This window comes from Anarrhichthys ocellatus, unplaced genomic scaffold (genome assembly GCF_004355925.1).
Source record: "Anarrhichthys ocellatus isolate YVR2014 unplaced genomic scaffold, GSC_Weel_1.0 scaffold48, whole genome shotgun sequence".
In the NCBI taxonomy this organism is placed as follows: domain Eukaryota; kingdom Metazoa; phylum Chordata; class Actinopteri; order Perciformes; family Anarhichadidae; genus Anarrhichthys; species Anarrhichthys ocellatus.
In genome coordinates, this window is record NW_022280078.1 from 632 (window position 1) to 18,490 (window position 17,859).

At 40.8% G+C, this 17,859-nt stretch overlaps 1 long non-coding RNA gene across 1 annotated transcript; it reads left to right on the top strand.

Annotated features, from left to right (window-relative positions):
- Window positions 1–820: 820 nt before the first annotated feature.
- LOC116395692 (uncharacterized) lies at window positions 821–17,355 on the top strand. The gene is made up of 3 exons (XR_004213539.1): window positions 821–1,237; window positions 14,948–15,060; window positions 15,158–17,355. It is a non-coding gene; the product is annotated as an uncharacterized LOC116395692 (long non-coding RNA).
- The last annotated feature ends 504 nt before the right edge of the window (window positions 17,356–17,859 follow it).

The following is a 17,859-nucleotide window of genomic DNA, read 5'->3' on the forward strand; positions in this document are numbered from 1 at the left end:
AAATGTCAGTGTCAAATATCTGTTTCCTTTATAAAGCTAGTGGCTGTTTGCCTTATCTCTGCCCTCAGCTGGAATTTATTTATTACCCACCTTGACTCTCTACAATTTACATTTTTCATACTGTGAACCAATTAAATATGTTCTTGTATACAGTATGTGTGAAAACCTGCTCACCCCCATTTTGGTGTTTTATAGTTTCTTACTTAGACAAAAACTTTGTGTTGTCCTTTATGAGTTAAAAAAAATTCTAAAGCTAAATATTTAATTTTAGAACTGAGTGGATGTTTTTCTTTTAAATGCCTCATTAATTGAACTCTAGGAGAGGTTACCATTCAGCATTATGTAACATGCCACAGCATCCACGCTGTTACTTAACTGAGACAGCGTGACCTCAATCACCCTTTAGTCTGCTCTCTGCTTGTGTGTGCGTTTGTATATTTTTTGTTACTCGGTGTTTGTACAAAAGGGTTGATGTGGTCATTTAGTGCTTTTATTAAAAATATATATATTCTCTCTCTTATTATTGATAATAATACATCTATTTTGTATTGCGCTTTAAAAGGTGCTCAAAGGCACTTTACATGGTAAAAACAGAATCAATAAAAGCAATAACAATGTAAACAAGGCAGATAGATGACATAGAAACAAAACAAAAACTTACATAACTAGCATCACAGGTTGAAAGCAGATTTAAACAGGTGAGTTTGAAGTGCAGTTTTGAAAGTGCACGAGTGATGGAGAATGTCTGAGGTGTTGGGGGAGGGAGTTCCAGAGGGAGGGGGCAGCAATGGAGAAGGACCTGTCCCCCCAGGTCTGATGCTTAGACAGAGTAGGGGGGGTAAGGAGGTTGGCGTCGGCGGATCTGGGGTTGGGAGCGTGTCGATGCAGGAGGTCCTTAAGGTATGAAATGGCAAGGTTGTGAACGGCTTTGTATATGTGATGAGAAGAATCTTGAACTGTATCCTTTGCTGTATGGGGAGCCAGTGGAGGTTTTAAATGATGGCAGCTGAGTTTTGGACGTATTGTAGTTTGTTGATGAATTTAAGGCAATGTATAATGCCCCCAAAAGACATGACTGTGTGTTGTATTTAGGAGCTGTTAGTGGACCTCGGCTGGGCGAGCAAAACCACAGGAAAGGTGGAGGAAGAGGAGGGAGGAAGTGCAGAGACAGAGAGAGGCAGCGGCGACGACGACTGCGATGATGAAGATGGCTGTGAAGCATCTGGTGTGGAGAACGGTGAGTCATACACACACACACACAAATGCAAAAAAAGAACAGCAAATATTAGCAAATATACACCCACACATATAAACACATGAATTGATGCACACTGAATTGATCATATATAACACATGAGCATATATTGTATACACACACACACACACACACACACACACACACTCACACACAGTTCATTGGCACGGTGGAGGTTTCAAAATGCTGCAGTCTCCACACATCTTGTGCCAGCAGGGAAATGCCCAGAGGGAGGGAGAGTACTGAAGGATGGATCAACTGCCCTCCCTCTCTCTCTCCCTCTCTCCCTCTCTCTCTCTCTCTCTCTCTCTCTCTCTCTCTCTCTCTCTCTCTCTTTCTCTCTTTTTTCATCTCTCTTTCTGCTGGTCTCAGCAGTTTATTTCCACCTCGGCCGGAAAAAAAGGATGCACTAACAGGTCATCCCAAAAACAGAAATGGAAAAAAATAAACTGTAATTATCTATTGACTTATTCACCGGGCTCATGCTTATACATAATACATGGGTGTCACAGGGAGATCTAGGGACCCCTACGGGCCTTGGCATCCCACAGAGTGAATGTAGTTTAGATTTCCTGTAATTTAAATTGTTGATGAGAAAATGTTGCTCTATGTTGAGGATTGTTGACCAAATGTAATATCGTTCTCAAATTATACCACCCTTTTCAATGTGAGAAGTCTGTTTTGGAGCACTTTAGTAGTAGCAGTAGTAAAAATAAACAGAAATCCAGTCATTATAGAGCCTTGTAAAATATGAAAGGGTTGTAAATTGTAACCTGCACTCAAGCACCTTGTTTTGGTGTTTCTGTTCTTTTTCAGTTTAATCAATTTTCACATTTGTTTGTGATATTGACATGTTGAACTATCATCCCATTGTCATTGTCATTGTACTGTGGCAGTGTCTTCATGTATGACCCCCATCACTTGTAGTAAAAAGTAATTCAGAGAGTAGGTTTAAAGTACCTTAATCACATTCAGCAGATCCAGTATTTTGTTAAATATCTGTCACGGTTCAGCAGAGTTAGTTGGACCCAAAAGCAGACTCAGATGCACGGTAAAATGATTGAGGGAATTTATTGCAACTAAGGGGACGAAGGGGGGAATGAGGTTGGGTTTGGGGAATGGCGAAGATGAAGGGAAGATGGCATAGAGCGGTGGATTGGCATAGGTAGCAGAATGGCTGGGGAGGTGGCGGGGCAGGCTGGTGTGGCTGATGAATGCAGGGAGGCAGAGAACCGGTTTCTGGAACACAGGGAAACAGAATTACTCCGGACACACACACACACACACAGACACACCCACACACACACACACACACACAGGGAAACAGACAAAAGATGGAACAGACAGGGAGAAAGAAAGACATGGGAAAACACAGAGAAATAAACCCCAGAGTTACGGCCGTGACTGTGACAATATCAATGTCATCACCAACCAGAGGTCTGAAGGACAAACAGTCTTCAAAGGCTGCTCACCCTACACCCTTCTCTTCACTCTATGGAAAGCTTTACTGTCCATGTCTATCTTTAGCTGGAAAAACACATACGTTGATTAACCGGTCAACATAGGAGAAGAGCCCCGTAACCTTTATGGTGACGGAACTTTCCATGACACCCAAGTGGTTTGTGACTGGACGTTCTGTGGTCATATTGTTGATGACCCAGGCCAACAGTATCAGTATAAACCAGGGCTCATTCTTCTGCAGCATCACCACAGTGTTTCCCATGATCAGAGGTCATGTCACCCACGTGAACACAACACTCTGGTGATGCCATTGCGTGGTGGGGTCTCTCTCCCCGGGGCCAGGATGTAAAAGGGTCGAAGACCACTGTCACACTAATTATCCTTCCACTGTCCGCGTCATTTACTGGAGTCAAGAGTCTGTTTCCGTACAGCGACACAAAGCACGAGTGTAGCTTGTTAAAATCCAGACAGTGGTTCCCAACACACCGTGGACTGGTACCAAGGCCATGGGGCATTTGCTACCAGGCAAGAAGAAACAACTAGACATCAGACTAAAAATATTTTTATCTGTATATTTAGCAAATTCAGCTAGTCATGATTGCTTTTTATCTCCTGTAGCTTACTCTTACTCTTACTCTTGCAAACTGAGTCTTGATTTCAATGAGTTGACCTGATAAAATAAAAATTATGTTGGTACGGTGTAGTGAGGTCGACCCAGATGCAGGACGCTGACAAGAGGTCGTGAATAGATGAGGAAGTGATGAGGAAGGTTTATTGACTGGTTGCAGAGGATGAGGATGGATGGAGGCAGAGGTTGAGGGGAGCTGGTGGATGGTGAAAAGAGGCAGAAAGAGAGAGTTTGGGAGCCCCAGCTGTTGGTTTGTAGTGATACAGATTGCTACTGAAGTTAAGGGATTTGCTATAGCGGTGGCCGATTGAGGAAACTAATCTCAATATAAGTATCCAAAGTTAAGCGATTTACTAGTGTCCAAAATAAGACTTTAAAAATAAGATTTTGTGTGTGCATTTTACACGTACAAAACTGTATTCAAGATCTTGTGCTGTAAAGCTTTGGTGACAGTAATTTAGAGAAGTTGTTGTTTGTTGTCGATGAGATGAATGATCAAACATGTACGCCACCTTAAATGTTTGTTATCTTGTACTGCATCACCCCCTTATCTAGCAGCTGTAAAAGTAATGTATTTGTTGGGACATTTGTCATACCTTTATTAACCCTAATGTGTCAGATCGGTGGAAACTCCCGCTGGGCCTGAAACTGGTACATTGGCTATTTACAGAGAAAATTGCTGGTTATGATTTACAGAGCTGGTGGCGGCGAGTGGGGATCGTGTCTCTTGAGCCACAATGAATGCCTGCAGAAAGAATCACAATAAAGAGTGACAAAAGGGGATTTTATGCATGTATGCTCGTCAGCATCTCTATGCATATAAATAAGACTCACACGCACTGAAGTTGAAAGAGTGATGCAGCATCAACCAGACCACACAAATCACAGGGATTCATTTATTTTTTGAATTATTTCTACCTCTTATGCCTATACTGTATTAAATCAGTAGTTCTGACTTAATGTATAAATAAAACACCATCAAATGAATAAATTCAGGCCGCTCTGACTTTATTTTGGATAGATCTGCCACTAAATCAGCTTGTCCACACTCTGACTCTCTCTTTAAAATTCTGCCTACAAGACATGTCTCTAGGTCTGAATTGCTGAAATGTGGAGCTTATTATTTCAGAGCCGAGGAAGAGAAAGAAAAGGGAATTCTGCTTGCGTGAAAAAGAGTGTTCGCGGGTCTGTGGACGTGCATACACAAATGAATGTTTATGGCCTCTTGTTTGTCCCTGTGTGCTCGCCATGAGCTTCACGTGTACGATTTAAGTGTTTGTTTGTACGCAGGCAGTACATCTGTTACTGCAATGTCTTTGTGTGTAATCCACTATGTTTTATGGATGGCCCAGTTCTCTGTCTGACTGTCTGAAACGGATCCAGTCGTGTGCTGCTTCTTGACTTGTAATGTCTCTCTCAATATCGAGCCGCTGTTTTCTTTCACACACACACACACATGATTGAGCTTAAGTTCTCTCTCTATCCCTGGAGTGCAGATATGAACAAAGATGAAAATGTCCTCCCAGTCCTATAATTAATTCTCATGACATTTGGGCTTTGTTGAATACTGAAGAGAGAACAAGAAAAGTGGAGGTGGGGTGCCAGGCGATATCAGCCAAGAGCTGAAATCAAACCTCAAAACTCAACGCTTCATTGCCAAGCCTGTGCTTCATTTATGTGGGACACAACAGTGAGAAATTATGTTAGCCACGCTGAGACAGCACACAGCCTAATGTTGTTTAATTTAAGTCCACTTACAAGTTGAATGTCGGCCCAGAGAGGGAGAATTACTTGGTAAAAATTGTTCACAGATCAAAAGCAAAGAAAAAGGCAGAGGTATGAACATATGAGCAGTTAACAGCAGAGAGCTTAAGTTAGAGCTATTTGTGCCATTTTAAAAAGAGGCAGTGAAGTCCAGCCAGAAAGGACGGTACTATAATTGTCTCCCTTACATTGTAGTCATTTGTTATTTGGAAATCAATGTTATACTGAAGATGATGTACATGCAAACGAGTATATTTGATGTGAATAGAAGAAGATACATGCCTGTAGACGCACGGGTCAAAGGTTGCTTTAAAAAGGGTTCACGTTGACTAAATCTGTCTACAGAACGACGCATAAACACCTGGCAAAGTATTCAAAACTGCTTCTTCTACACAGACTCACAAGATGAATGTTGCGGACGGTACCTGTGTTACAGAGGGTTTTTTTTTTCTTCTCCTTTTTACTGTTCCTCTTTCATCGTTTAGTCATTTGTCATCCTCCCCTCGCCTTGAATTCAGAGATTAAACTGATTGATTTTCTTTTTTCAAACCAGCACAACCCCTTCTTCAACTGCCCCTTCTCCGATCTCTCCGTCCCCCCAGACATACACAGGTCCTATAATGTCAATAATGTAAATGTAATCACAGCTCCTCTTCTCGTCTCTGTAACAAATGAAATTCTGCGTCATTACAATTGCTGTGCTTTAAACTGGAATGTGGTGGTGGTTAATAAAACCTCCAGTTGTCCATGAGTCACATTACCACCACGAATGTCAGCAAAGTCTGGGAAGCAAATCCCGTCCAAGGCTTTATATCTCATAGATTCATTCTCTCTCTATATGTATATATTCAGGAGCTCTTTGTACCTTTAAAAAGTGCAGGATGTTTTGTGTGTAAGAGAATGTGAACGTGTACTCGCGTGGGGCACTCAATCCCTGTAACCATGGTGACCAGGTGGTCTGTCCTCCCATGGGTCCTTATTTCATGACAATGAAGAAAGAGAGAGAGAGATGGAGAGATAGAGGAAGAGAGGTGTGGCAGATTGTATGCCATCTCTCTTGGCCAAGCAACACAGGCTATTGTATTTTTGCATCGTGCTTTCTGTAACCTCGTTTCCTCCTTTGTGTAACAGGGCCCTGGGATCTGGTTAAGCATAGTTTAATTTGCAGTTAAAATGCTGTCAGTATTGGGTTCTTATCATAATCCCGCCCTAAATAATGGACATACAACTGGATACATTGCTGAACCATTTTCTATTTATTGTCTTGCCTCGTCCAAGTATCTTCCCTTCATCGTCTCTGCCTTGCTCCTCTGGCCTCTCCCCCACTTCCCTGGGGCCACACTCACTAAGCCTTTAGAAGGCATTTCATCTGAAAGGGAAAGGCCAGTGTTTTCCATGTTGCTCCTCTGCCCGAGGACGGTTTGATCTGCATTCGTAAGCATCTGTCCAAAGGGAGCCAGAAAGAACAATAAAAGGCCCGGCGAGGCTCCGAATCTGCACCCGTGACTATAAAAGTTCCCAGAGCAAGCCTTTGGATTGGTTTGATCGGTGCAATGAAATGAAAGTGCTTTTCTTTTTACACGCATGCACTGGAGAACATGAGGGTGGAAAATATGCTATGAATGCAATCAGTATCCCACCGATACAGCAGCTTTACTCTGGAAATCCAGACTGAAGCATTTTCTTCCTATAATGCTTTATTCTCACATTTAGTCAATAGAGCCCGTCTGGTTCTTACTTATATACGAATGAAGGATATGCGTTAGTAAATACATTTAGTAGGAAATGTAATGCTGTCTGTTTTTAAAAACAAATGTTTACTATACATCAAGCAAATCTGTCAGCTGTTAGCAACATGTCCGCAGCGAAATGTTCACCATTAAAATATCTGCTCCTGGAAACGAAAGCATGGTGGTAAGGGTCTTACTTACACACCGAACAGGTCAGGGCTGCTTTTGAAGCACATGACTGGACGTGTACACTTTTATAAAGATGAACATGGGCACTGTAATTCATTTTCAGTCAATCCCACATACTTACTAGCACTCTATGGCTGAAAATAGTCCAATGTTTGCTAAAAGCAACAGTGGCTAACTGCTTTTGGAATTTATATAGATTTTTTGTTGTTGAAGTAATCGTAACCTGTTTTTTAAGAGGGGGGGGGGGGGGGGTAAGGTGGTGCAGTCTTTGGCATTGTTGCCTCACAGCAGAAGGGTTGGCTTGGGCCTTTTTCTGAAGACCTGTTCTGAGGCTCGAAGTGAGTGGCTCCGGCTGTCGACATCTCGGCAGTGACGACACATCCTAACTCTACAAATGGGCAAAGAGGTGGATCTGCGGTGAAGCTGAGGCGGGCCGGGAGACGCAGCAGAGCAGACAGTTAGTGACCTGAAACATCAGTCCTCTAGTGGCCATTTGAGGAACTGCAGTTTTGGTAGTTCCACTTTGGCTTCATTTCTCAGCACCGGAGGTTGCCACTTGGTGTGGAGTTTGCATGTTCTCTCCTGTTCTCTATCAGGATGGGTTCTCCGACTTCCTCCCACCGACATGCAGTTTACAGACATATAGATTAGGTTAACTGTTGACTCTCAATCTCCCGTATGTGTGAATGTGAGCGTGAATGGTTGTCTGTCAGCCCTGTGATTGACTGTCGATGTGTCCGTGTCAGTAACAAATGGGCTTGGAGCTGACAGGTTATGGAAGTCAGAATGTCAGAGACGGACTAACACATTGTTGGTTTTGGTCTTTTTTATGGATTTGTTAGCAATAACACAATTACAGAAATATATCTCTCTTTTGGGAGGTGAGAGGTTTCCTGGATGGTAAAAAGCATTGCCAATGAAGTAAACAAGGCAGCAATTGCAATTCCACCAAAATGCATTTGGCAAATCAATTGCATTTAAATTAAATGTCTGCAATCGGTTCTTTGGTTTTATTTTGCTTTTGTTGCCAAAACTTCACAGCTAGGGGTATATGAGTAGAGCTGGTACACACACACACACACACACATGGACATGCACCCACATAAAGACACACACACAAAGAGAGATCAAGGGTGGGAGAAGAAGGAGATAGGGAGGAGCAGATACGCAACGGGACAATAGGGGGTAACAGTGGGTGCCAGGAGAAAGGGAACTCACAATGATAGAGCTCACGTACTCTGTGTATGTGTGTGTGTGCGTGAGAGTGTTCAGCATGTGGCGATGGTTAATAAGTAGCAGTAGAGTTACAATGATAGATCCTCGGGGCAGGAGATGCGGCTCATTAAAGAATTACACATTCACTTTGCTCTCACTGTCTCTCTCGTTCAAAGCGACTTAAGGCTCTTTCTTTTGTTCAACTCACCCCGAAAGAGATAAAAGTATTGAACTTTATATGAAATGCTGCACATCAGAGATTATCTGCTGAATAGCTACGTGCACGGTTGACTCTCCGCACTCAAGATGTCAACATACACGTAACTTCTATCAAGCAAATCACTATATTCTTATATATTCATCTCCTGTTTGTTCTCTGAATGCCTGTCTATCAACCTGTTTCCTGCCTGCCTGTGTTTCTGGCTGACTCCCCACTTGTCTCTACACTTGAATGAGTTTGTTCATGCTAATCTGATAAGATATCTGTTTATTAGTCCTCCTCTCCACAGTGATGCCGTTATCCCCGCACTTGACCTTTTGAAAGAAGCCCTTGCTTTGTCTCGCCTTCTCTGGCTGCACCTCCAGCTTCACTCCTCGTGTATTCAAATGAGCATTCACATGCCGCACACAACAGCACACAACAGCCCCATTGGCTTGTGTTGATGTACAACCTTCAACCAATCCCTCTGCCGTCTTCATCCTTTCATCTACCTCCAATCACAGTCCCTCGCTGCATTCAATCTTCAGCTCATTTTTCCCCCTGCGTGTTTCCTCCAAAGGTTTTATGATTCCACTGGAGGCTCTGTTCAACCTCAGCGAGCATGACCTTGGGAAGATGCTTCTCTGCAAGTCAGACCGTTAACTGTTTTATAAAAACAAGCACTAGCCATTAACATGGATGTTACAGTTTAGACTATGTCACAGCACAATTCATTTTGGAAGAAAGGAGCAGAGGACGGAGATCCAATGTCGATTATCTGACCGGCCTTTTTTTTTGGGGGGGGGGGGGGATATTAGCCAAATAAATAACTTGATTATGAAGTGATTCACTTTCATTTGCAGTATAGTAAGCAGTTTACAAAGTAAAAAGACATTTCTGTAACATTCATAACATTTTCTTTAGGTATTATATTTGTAGTCGTCAGTGAGGGGTGTAAAAACAGTGCATTCATATTTCAGGTGAGCAACTGTGCATTGATTGATCTTTCTTCATAAATAATGCATCAACACATGCCTGTTCTTCTATCAATCCAAAGCAACTAACCATGCATGCGGCGTGGTTCGAGGGACGGCAAGGTCAGATGTCAGTCGGTTGGTCCACCACTTTGGTCCAGACTGAAATATTTCAACAAATGTCAGATGGATTGCCACGAGACTTCCTACCATTCATGGCATTCATGGTTCCCCGGAGATGTACCCTAATAACTTCGCTGATCCCCTGACTTTTCCTCTAGCACCACCATAAGGTTAAAAGCCTCTCACCATATGTTAGCATGGCTGCAGCCTCTTGTTTAAATGAAGATTTAGAGTATAGTGGAAACACAACGTATTTTTGGACAACCAGTTTGAAGGACAAAACCAAAGAGCATTTCAAAATAAAACCCCACATTTATTTTCTGTAAATTTTAGACTGATTGAACACCTCAGAGTAATCCCTTTAAAATAAGTTATTTTGTGCGCAGCCTTGGAGCTGCTAAAAGAGATAAGAAGCATCACTATCATTCAAGTATAATAAAGTATAAGCTGACTAAAATGCTTAAAACATTGCGGCAAATTACCCACCAGAGACACATTTGATGATTCTAAAATCGAATTCCCGTCTAAATGATTAAGTTGACCAGCAGGCCAATATCATAATACTCTTTCTTTAAGTCCATAAATAACAAGATGACAGAAGTGGAGAATATTTAGAGTTACAGTACAGTTTGTTGGAAGGCTCACTGTGTGCTCAGCCACTGTCATTGGTATTTGGATATATTTCCACTGTGGATTTACTTTGATGTTCACATCACATAGCCTACTGTTATTTATGTCTTTCCTTTCATCGTCTTTCTTTCCTTCTCAGCTTTTTTATTTTGCTATCATTATATAATTTGATTCTGATAAGTACTTCCTGAGGGTATAATCCACAGTTACCTTTTACCATGCTGTGTTTGTGTGTGTGTGTGTGTGTGTGTGTGTGTGTGTGTGTGTGTGTGTGTTTCCTCCCTGGGGATCTGAGGCTGAAGTAATGAAATGCTCATTACTGATTCAGCTGGAAATGCTGGGGATACATTTACACACCTACACACACCAGCTATCCAGACGCTGTTCAAGGTCACCCTGCATTGTGTGTGAGAGAGAGAGAGAGCGAGAGAGAGCAAGAGAGAGAGAGAGAGAGAGAGAGAGAGAGAGAGAGCGAGAGAGAGAGCGAGAGAGAGAGAGAGAGAGAGAGAGAGAATGAATGTCTGTTGAATACATACAAATTGGGGAGCAGCAAGATTGGGCATAATTGGGGCCTTAATTGACAGTTCTGTACAATACGCCACAGGCATCTGCCATCAAACACGATCATTAACGCACATACTCACACACACACACACACACACATATTCACTTTTGCTGTCAGTTCACTTTTCAACTCATCCTGCGTCCCTGACAACCTTTCATTTCTCTAACACGTGGACAAACATACACACAAATACCTGAACTACCTGAGGTTACCTTCTGAAGCAAGACAAGACAGTATGAATGCTCCTCTTCTTTGTTTAACACATTAAAATGCATTGATTCAGTTCTGCTTTACACACAGATCATTCTGATAAAAGCATAACTAACATGTCTCTTTGGTGCACAGTGTTTATGGACACACACACACACACACATGCAGCACACTCACCGTATTCAGCCGGGTTTTGTTTCAGACGGCTGACTGCAGGAATGCATGAAAGGAAATGAATTGAACACATAATGCTGAGGTTTCTTCTCTGGAATGTATGTTTTGTGACATTTGTTAAAGGTGAGGCAGGGATGCTAATGTCTGAACATTATAATGGATTAAAGCACCACAGGATGGTGATTTTGGCTGATAATCATTTGGAAGATGAATGTTTTGCTTCTATTATGCAGAAACATCATCAAATCAAAAAAAACACAAATGATAAATGAATGATTGTTTCAAATATGCTGTAATGTGTTTATTGTTTACCAAAGAAATGCTGCTTCTTTCATATTTGACACATGAATGTGCATTTATTTATCCAAATCAAAGTTACAATAAAATAGTGGAGCCATACCGATCATTGTAAAACATGTTGGATATCAACTATAAGACATGTTTTTTTCTTTTTTTTGGCAAAAATAATCTTCACCAAGTCCTTAGAAACCTGTGTATGTGCAGAGAGAGAGAGAGAGAGAGAGAGAGAGAGAGAGAGAGAGAGAGATTTCCACTGGGTCACCACAGCTCTGATTTACGGCTCTGCTCCACCTGCTTTCCATCCTTACTGTCATCCCTGGGCGAATGCCTCGCTTGAATCCAATTATTTTTATGTTATTTGTCTGAAAAGTATCAAAATTACAAGTCAATGGTGGGAGAGGACATTTATTTGCTTGGACTGGAGTGGATGATGTATCACTGTTGCTCTCCTCTTCAGCAATACATGGTTGGCCTTCCTTGTAAACTGTCAGTTCAGCTCCTCTGAGGATGCAAACTGTGCATGAATCGAGGTGTAAGCTGCTCACATGCTGGATGTCAATGAAGAAGGCTGAAACTTTGGGCTGAGCCGCAATTGCACTGACCTGGGGTCTGCAATCTACCACTGCAACTTCCTGATGCTCCAAATGTCACTCCTGCATTCTTATTATCATGCACACACACACACACACACACACGCAAACACACACGCGCACACACACAGACACACACACACACACACACACACTCATTACTCATTCTAGTAAAGGTTAAACTACCCCATGAGTATATGACAAGTGACATTGTTCATCACTCATCTCTGGCTGTGTGTGTGTGTGTGTGTGTGTGTGTGTGTGTGTGTGTGTGTGTGTGGACGTATTTGTTGGCAATCTCCAACATGTGACATGTTCTGATTGTTGCTAAGAGACAAACATGCTGAAGGGCATGTAGGAGGAGACTGTGCTCTGCCACCTGTTTTCAGAACAAACACACACACACACACAAACACACACAAACACACACGGACATGCATATGCACATGCAAAGCAGCCTTTGAAAGTTCGAGTGCAATGATTTAAGACATTGAACCTTATCGTACCGTTGTGCTTTGATAGTCAATACATCACGTATTAAGCAAAAATGTATTTTCTGCATTTGGACGTTCTTTGAATATTTTTTTAAATGTTTTGACTAAACAATTAATTTCTTAGTTGGAAAAAAAATGAGCACATTAATTGCTGCCCTACTACTATTTGTAGTAAAAATGTGGGGTTGACTATTGATCATTTCATTGTTTAATCATTATTACTAATGCTTTAATGTGTAATGTTTTATTGTGGTACTTTATATACTGATAGTTAAATCTATTAAAGCCTTTTTGTATGTTTAAGTAGAAATTAAGTTATTTATGTAAAATGTTGATGTACAAAGTAAATATAGCTGTCAGACAAATGTAGTGGTTTTAAAGTAGTATATTGGCAAGTATAATTAGTTATTCACGTTCTACCTCTGTATTTACTTTTGTCTGCTGTCATGCATATGACACAGACCTGGATCTTCATTCTTCAACAGCAGTTGGCTTAAATGTGCGTTTAGCCTCAAGCATCTTTTTTTATCACAAGTTTTAGTATCATTTTGCATTTAATCCTCTCAAACCACAATTTTTGCAGCCTAATTTACCTTCAAATATGAGAGTAACTCACTCACCTTGCTAATGCTCTTCAGTGCAAACTATTAATGAAAATGTTAAGCATTGTGTGATGTTCCTATTGGACTAATTATGGAACAAATAAAACAACTTTAAATTTGTTCATCTAAACCAGCTCCCAGCAAACCAGCAAAAGATGTTTTTTTACATAATTCAAATTTCTTGAGTGCTGTGATGACAGAAGTAGCAGATATTGTGCAGAAATTGTAACAGCAAGAATAATGCTATGCTGTTCTGTTCCTATAAAAAGTTCAAACCAAATGCGACACAAAGGTTTCCAGGTTCCACACAAAACAGTTCACGCATACACACACACGCCCACACACACACACACACACACACACACACTCACAAATATTTGCACAGCCAAGATCCGAGGGTCCCATATTGCTCCATGCATCTATCTGCCAAGAGAGCACACAAGAAAGGACAGATTCCTAATTGGTAAACATTCTGCTGTGAGTAAATCATCTGAATCATCACCACAGACGCTCAAAAACAAAAATATATCATGCGTCTTTGAAACAGATTTCTGTCTTTCTAGAAGAGTGTCTATGTCTGTGGTTTGAATTTCTAACGCTGTGTGTGTGTGTGTGTGTGTGTGTGTGTGTGTGTGTGTGTGTGTGTGTTTATAAGGGTGTGTTCCTGCCTTCTTCATGTCTGTATTATTATGAGATATAATATTTGTGTGAGTGTGTGAACATTAACAACTCACCTCATTCCTCAGCGACTGAAAGAGGCTCTTTGTCTATTGTACTGCAGGACAATGTGTATTGTAAGAGACAGAATCAGATTTCTGCCCAAGCAGGTGTGTGTGTGTGTTTGTGTGTGTCTGTGTGTGTGTGTCTGTGCCAGGACAGAGCAGGTGAGTATGAGAATGTATCTGGGTGATATATGTGTGTGTGTGTGTGTGTGTGTGTGTGTGTGTGTGTGCGTTTTTGTAAGACAGTATTTGTACAAAGCTGTAGATCGGTAGGTTGAAATTCATAAATCTTTCAGGTCTAAACAACAACAAAAACAGCCATAAATAATGCAAGATGTTGTGCAATCATGAGACTAAAAACAGAACCAGGAATTACTTCCACAAACCTTGACTCAGACTGTTGATTTATGGACTCATTTATTCATAGGGATACTAGATAAACTAGATTCTTCAAAATGATTGCAAAGCCCTAAACTTGTTTGGGTTCATTTAATTGATTTTTTCAATCAAATGCGCTGATTGCTTGTAAAACTAGATTAATGAAGTACTGCCTTTTTCCTATGTTCAATCCTATCCTCATGTGGTATAAAACATACTTTGTTTTGGATTATGTACTGTACTTGTAGTGCACTCAGAGCTTTGAACTTAAAAACCAACGATAATACAAGTAAATGGAAAAAAAATATTTATAAAAAATATAAAAATATTAAAAATATTTAAAAAAAATGAATTATAAGAAATCTGAATTTATACTCTATGAGCCCATGCATTTTAAGTATAACCAATTAACTACCAGCTATGGTGAGCTAACTGCATAGGACGCACTTCTAATCAATATGAGTCAGTTGTAACAAACTAACACTACTGGCTGTTATTAAGAATGTGTGAAATCTAGTTAGTAAGTGAGCAGAAAAGTCTAAATCGATAGCTGAAAATGATGAATAATGCTACAGTAAATTAAAGAGAGAGAGAGAGGCTGACATGGATATTCCAGGTTCATTATGTCTCATGAAAACATTAAATAACAAGGACAGGCGGTGCTGATGAAGGGGACGTAAGCTCGTCTGATAGGACAGTACTTGTGTACTCATGCTGTTATGTACTTTCACTGCATCTGTTCAGGTGATCAGACAGGCGATACGTCCAGCGGTCGTAGTCCAGCAACAAAGGACATGGCTCCTCCTCCTCCTCCTCCTCCTCGGCCCGTCCCTCCTCACCACCTCTCACCTCCACAGGTAGGTCATGGCTGTCCCTCCTTTCACATCCATTCTCTCCTTCCCCTGCTCCTCTTGTTATTCTTGTCATATAACATCATTGCACGCTCTCTGTTAGGTGGTAGTTCGAGGCTCGGCCCACACGTCGTCTGTTGAACCTCTGACCCTGGCGACCCTGCTGCTTCTACTGCTGTCGCTATGGGAACACCGCTGATCACGGAGAGACGGTCTTACAGAGACAAAAAGACTAAGAGACAACCACGAGAGCTCTGTGGTGAAGTTGAGTATTTGTAATTCCTGTAAGTACAGGTCAACCACTCTGATTGTTTTTGTTTTGGGTGGGACGAGCTGTCGATTCATCACAGTTGCAGGTGCACTGCATGCATTTCTATGTTACCTGTACTGACCTCCACACGTGTTTGTCTACGTGTATTTAACTCTGATAGGATAGACTGCACAGCACTACTGACTTTTTTTTGAAAAGAGATGTAAATACAAATATATCTATATTATATATTTATATAAAGAATTTCTATAGATAACAACGGCTTGAAGTGTAAATAGAGAATAATATAGAATTGACCAGATTGACTTAAACGTTTAGTTGTGTTTTGTTTAGTTTGACATTGTGTGTCCCTCACAGAGACTAAGATACATGACAGCTATGGTTTAAGCTGAAGGCCTCCTGAGGACGTATTCATTTTGAAGAGAACTCAGCATTCGATGGCCAAAACAATCTATTATGCGACACTTCAGACCACTTACAGATGGCCATGTAGCATAATGACGAATTGGACAGTTTGGCCTGTAGGTCTGTGCAGCTTGAAGCCCATCCGGCACTTTTTCCACATAAACAACAAAACGTTTGCTCATGCAAGCTGGCGATTTTTCATTTTTGAATTTCTGCAGCAAGTATGCTGAGAGATTTAACTGTGTAGCACATGCTCAACATTTTAATTCCTCAAAAAATGACTCTTTAGAGGTGGAGATCTCTCCTAAGAAACCGTTTCTTCAAATATACCACCTTTTATATTAGTTGAGGGAAAACTGAGTTAACGTTGTTTTCTTCTTAAGCTGCACAGCGTGCAGTTGTAAAAGCACCAGAGGGAGGGATGTAACAGCTTCCATTTCAACTTCAATTTCACTGCCCCGGCCATCCTCGGCAGAGAGCTCCGTTATAAATAAAAGTATCATAAACAATAAAATGCACCTTATACATGAGAAAACTAAGTATGGACCACATGTAACAGCAACAAGACACAATTATCTGGCTGAACTGTCAGTGATTTCCCAAGCTGACATGGTCTCCAAATGTATTAATACAATGATAATATTTAAGGCATCCAACAAAACACTGCATATTTATGGCATGTGTGATACATGTGTTATGAGCTTGTCTCTGTAGCCAATGTAGACAAGAGGTGTAGTATCAGGAGAGCCCGGATCCAAACATGTGAATTAACTGTAATTCATGTTAATTATGGCTATGAAGTCCTCCCGCCTCGCTGTTGAATCTCAAACCCCTCAAACTGCACAGCAGGACGGACAACTGGAATACTGATTAATACACTCAAAATGGAGCAAATGAACCCGCTGAAGGACACTGTGCATTTCTGTCTGATTGTGACTGACTTTCTCCTCGTAATTTTCTCACATTGTCCTTTGAATATCGCAGAATTCTCATATAAATTTATTATTTTGCCGAAGAAATGTGACTGACAGTTGAGACGACATAAATATAGTCGACATGTGTGAGTTATCTGGCAGTGAGCCCAAATACCGTGATAGCTAGCGCGATGCTCTTGCACCAATATTTGTCAAACAAGTGTGCTATTATTTGATTCATATTTAAACGTCATACCCAAATGAGATGAGATTTTGGATTTGATCCCACCCCTTCATCTCTCACAGCTTTTCCTCTGCGACCTGAATGAACGAAACACCGGATGGGCTATTCACAGACATATTTGAGTTTGGGAAATGTTAACAGAAATACAGCTGTGCTGTGTGTCATTGTCAAAAATATTTAATTAAATGTACTTTGTCATGGTTTAACAGGGTTTTTTTTGTGTAGAAATCTTAATGTTGTTGTAGCAGTATGCAGGAACACCAGGATGCAACAAACAGCCAGTTAGCTACAGCAGTATGGTTTCTCTCCCCACGCTCTGAAAACCACTGTGCTTATTTAATTTGACTTAACCAGTGACTCTCGTGTGAAACAGAAATAAACCTGCTGTATTATATTGTGTCCTGCTACTCTGATGTGTCATTAATCTTCAGCTTAATATCATCAGTAATAAATTGTTTTCAAATACATACTGGACTTTGTCTTTTTTATATGTTGTGTGACGGTCTTAGTGTAAGATGAGCCGCAAATAGGACTGAAATGAGGTGTAAAATGGAAAACATGATTTGTAAATAATACTAATGATAACACGAAACTTCTTTAATTAAAAAATTGTATATGATTGAAAATAAAGTATGACATGGAGTAGTGGTCCTCGTGGAGTTAACAGTATGGTTAAAGTTAAAACGTGTTGCTGTAAATATAGATTTCATACTTCAAATTAAAGATATGGTTGTGAAAAATCTTTAGATAAAATAAAGACTTTCAAATATGTATACTTTTTTTTTTTTACAGTGTCTTCTACGATCAGAGCATTTCTGAGTGGCAAACATGTTTTGAGTCATATAGCGGTTTGGTGCCATCACAGCCTGAGTACATATAACGCAGCTGCAGGATTGGCATGGTCAGGAAGCTGGCACAGATCGCTTGGTTGGCAGAGGGAACCTGCCAGGGGATGATGGGAAATAAAGACA